Raw genomic sequence first — 4,457 nt, 5'->3', positions numbered from 1 at the left:
CCTGGGCGGGAGGTACGCCTGGGTAAAAGGAACACCTGATTGCAAGGTACCTGAATATACACCTGGTGGGAAGTCCACTTGGATGGGAGGTACCCAAGTGGAAGGTACATCAGGATGGGAGGTATATCTGTAGGAAGTACTGAGGGGAGGTCCGCCTGGGTGGGAGGTATACCTGGGTGGGAGGTATTCAGGGGAGGTCCTCCTGGAGGAAGTCCTGAAAGGAGGAAAGGCATCCGGCGGAGGCAGGTGCAATCACAGGAAACCAGGCTGGGGAGGGCCAGAGCCAGGTGGTGTGGGACTGGCAGGAGGTGCAGGTGCTAGGCTGCGTCCTGCAGAGCAGGAACGGGAAACGTGTGTGCTGCAGGGGATGGAAAACCCAACTGAAATGAGCTTAAGTGAAAAGGGAAATGACTCTGTTGGCTCATGTAATGCAAAGCTCCTGGGGAGGCTTGAAACGACAGACAGCTGGGCCCAGAAGTTCAGAGCGTGACTTTGGGTCCCGCACTCTCTTCCTTCCTCCCTCGCTCCTTTCTCTCTGAAGTTTGCCATCTCTTTCCCGTCCCTCTCTGGCACCATGTGTGCCCGGCTTCTCCCCTCCACTTCTCTGCTCCTCCGTCTCTTTCCTACTCTCATCCTCACTGCCTTCACCCTCCCTGTGAGACCCTCTCCACGCGCTGGCTCCCAGCAGATCCACATGCATGTTAATCTGAGTGTTGGCAGTCCTGGTAGACAGGGGTCTTCTGCTTCCTAAGACTTCCCCAAAAATTCCTGGATAACAACTTGAACCACCTTTGGTGATGTGCCCGTCCTGGAGGCAGGGCAGGGGTGAACATCCCACCACAGCCACCTGGACTGAGAACAGGGGAACACTGAAAAGCAGCTGCCAGGACACAGCCTGGCAGAGCCGGGCACCCCGCTCCAGGAGGGCTCAGGTCAGACGTTCTCTGCAGAGATCCAGGTGGCAGAGGGCAGGGAGGGAAACCAAGGCATCTCAGAAGGAACTGCAGGGAGGGCAGAGCAAGTTCAAGAGTGCTCAGAGCAGTCAGAGACCCTTCCCAGAGAGGGAATAGAAGGTTCTCTCAGCCCACGGATGTTCCCTGTGAACCACTCCGGATGCAGGCTGAGTGTGTAGGCATCCAGGCGGGCAGAGAGGGAGGGAGAACTGAGGACTCCGCAGGGCTGCCTGCTCTGTCTTCTGGTTTGTCCAGGGACTGAGTGTTCCTGAGGTGTGAGGCCACATTCATTTTTAAGACCTGCAGATGTTAGATGTTATTGATTTCTAAGTGCAATAAAGTTGAGGAGCACTGATCTAAACTAATTCCCCTCGATCTGGTAGGAATGTGGGCATTTGGGTTTGATTTAGAACCATCATGAGGAAGAATAATCAGAACACCAAGATCCTTTCTTTCCTAGCACAAGCAAGCTCTTGGCCCCTAGGCAGGTCATAACCTTGGAAGGGAAAACCCATGGGCATGGTCACTAAGAAGTATTTCTGGGGAATTACAACAGGAAACGCTCTCCCTCCTTGGCCCCACCCTTGGAGACACTGCTTCCACACAGCAGTGCTTTTCAGCTGGGGAAGGCGAGTCAAGACTGTGACTCACTGAATGATTCTTATCCTTCCCCAGTTTATGTCCAGGATGCTTGGTAACACAGATGCCAAACCAGCCCTGCCTTGAGCCATTTCTCAGAGACAAGTGCAGGCCAACGCTGCTTCGAACACAGATCCAGGCCAATCTCAACTCAGAATACAGATTCCATTGCAGGTAAAGGGCACATCACATTCTCCCCATTGCCACAGCTCCCAGCCTCACCCCTCCCTCCACAGGATGATGCCCAACCCCTCTGCAAATGCCCTGCGTGCCCTTGAAAACTGCATGTATTGTGCAATTGTTGGGTGCGGTGTTACACAGATGTTGACTGGCAGTGCTTGAAGATCATCTACATCTTAACTTTTTTCTAGTTATTTCATCAATTGCTGAGGGAGGAGTATTAAAATCTTCTGCTTTGTGAAAAGGTCTATTTCTCCCTGTAATTCTGTCACTTTTCATGTAATCATAATTATAAACTGACAACATATGCCTCCGGATAATATTCCTTTTATTACTCTGGAATGTCCTTCTTTATCTCTGGTCATATTATTTATATCGGTCTGTTTTATCCGGTGTGAACAGGGCCATCCAGTCTTCCGTGCTCAGGGTCTCCATGCTATGATTTTCCCATCTATTTCTCTCCTACTTCTCTGTATCTTTTATTTTAAAGTGTAACTCTTGAAAACAGTACTTGGCTTGTTTTATTCACTCAGTCTCCCTTTAAATTATTTATTTATATAACATATAATTATTAATTAACATAATGTCATCATGGATACAATTTGTTTTAAAATTATCATTTTTTTCTGTGTGCTCATTCTGTTTGTGTTCCTGTTTCAGATTGTTTAAGTCTTTTTAGCATTCCATCTAAATTTATATCACATTTGCTATATCTCTTTGAATCATTCTTTTAACAGCTGCTCTGATTATTGCAACAGACACATGTAATCTTTCACAGTCTGCTTAGAATTGATAGGACACCACTTCATGTAGAGTGTGGAAAGCCTGGAGTGAATCGTACCCCCCAGGACACTCCCTGTCATCCCTGTCGAGTATTTTACATTTATGTGTATTGAAACCATGGCAAACGGTATACATTTTGCTTTCCACACGCACAAATTTTAAATAACTAAGAGAAAAAGAAGTCGTCTTTTATATTTGTTCAGATACTTACTATTTCCACTTCTCCTTCTTCATTCTGAGAGATCCAAGTTTGCCTGGCCTCCTCTCTCCACTCAGGCTAAATAAGTTCCATTAAGACTTCCAGTAGGCCAGGTCGGTTAGTGACAAATTCTCTGTGTTTGTCTTCATGGATTTTTTTGCTGGGTATAGAATTCTTGGTTGTGAGTTCTCCTCTTTTAACACATTAAAGTTGCACCTTCGTGTGCCAGTTTCTAGAGAGAAATTTGCAGTCACTCAAATCTTTGCTCCACCGTATGTAATGTGAGCTTTCAGTTTTAATGCAAAATGTAAAACAGATGGAAACATGCTTTCTCTGAATTTTAAATGCTATGCTTCCTGGATAAGAAACACAGTAAAAGTAGACATTTTTTGGTAACCTGTGAATGTCAGAGAGACTGAGAAAGAGGTTCTTTCAAATGTTGCTCAGCAGTGCCTGCTGAGGCGTGCCAGTGTGCCGTATTTACTGATGCTCCTGACCGTGCCTGTCTGCTGCAGCCACACCTGTCCCCAAAGCACAGGACACCCACTGGCCCTTGTAGTGCAGCCTGCCCAGCTGAGCCATCACAACGGCAGCTGTCCATGGAGATCAAAACCCCATGTGGTCCCACCTGAGGCTTCTTCACTCAGCCAAAGGTCTGTGCAGAGGCCCTTCTGGCCCCCAGATTCCACTCCTTATCTACTCCTGAAGATATCTGGCTCTTGCTCTACACTGAGGGCAGTTAAAGCCTGAGTTGAAAATGCATTGATGCGTAGGCTCAGAAGTCATACACATGAAGATCAAAATGTAGTATCATTACCAACAAGCAATAGGGAAGAAAATGGTTTCTTTCTGGTAGCCTGGGGAGAGTGTTAGAGTGTGTTAGAATTCCCTTCTTCACCCTGAGTCCCTCAGTCTAGGTTATGGGACTGTCCACCTGAAGGACAGGCTGGGTCCACAGAGGTGACCTGTGTCCATGATATTTGCTTCCTGCCATGCAGAGAGGAGAAACAGAGACGGAACTCTTCTCTGACAAGCCGCACCGAATGAGCGTGCTGCCCAGCTGCCTCCTGTTACTGCGGGGGAGGGCGGACGAGGCCAGGAGTGACTCAGGAGGATGCCTTCTCAGAAACCAGAAAACGCAGAGGCAGGCTGTGCCCACTGCAGCTTGCCTGTTGTCTTTAGGCTAAAACAGAATCAGCTCTGTGCCTGTGGCCAGGTGTTCCCAGTCTGCCTGTTCTCTCCGGTGGTGGCTGAGGTGACCTAGACCTCCTCGCCCATTCCCCAAGGATCTGCAACCCAGCTGCCTCTCCCTTCCCACTACTCCTCCTCTGAAGCCGTCCTCGCCCTCCCCATTCCTCTGCACCAACATGCCTGCTCAACCCTCGCTTTGGCCCAGGGGCTCAGTCCTCTCTGCTCTTCGCAATGCACTGCCTGCTCTTGTGCCTCATCTTCCCAGCAGTAGTACCCCCAGTGCAAGGCTGTGACACAGATTCTCTCCTGGAGTAATTCTAGTCGCATTAGCACCCCCAGTGCAAGGCTGTGACACAGATTCTCTCCTGGAGTAATTCTGGTCGCATTAGCACCCCCAGTGCAAGGCTGTGACACAGATTCTCTCCTGGAGTAATTCTAGTAGCATTAGCACCCCAGTGCAAGGCTGTGACACAGATTCTCTCCTGGAGTAATTCTGGTCGCATTAGCACCCC

The sequence above is a fragment of the Sapajus apella genome, unplaced genomic scaffold (assembly GCF_009761245.1).
Source record: "Sapajus apella isolate SASKATOON/1434 unplaced genomic scaffold, GSC_monkey_1.0 scaffold31, whole genome shotgun sequence".
Lineage (NCBI taxonomy): Eukaryota > Metazoa > Chordata > Mammalia > Primates > Cebidae > Sapajus > Sapajus apella.
The sequence above is the reverse complement of the archived record's forward strand: the minus strand, read 5'-3'. Positions refer to the sequence as shown.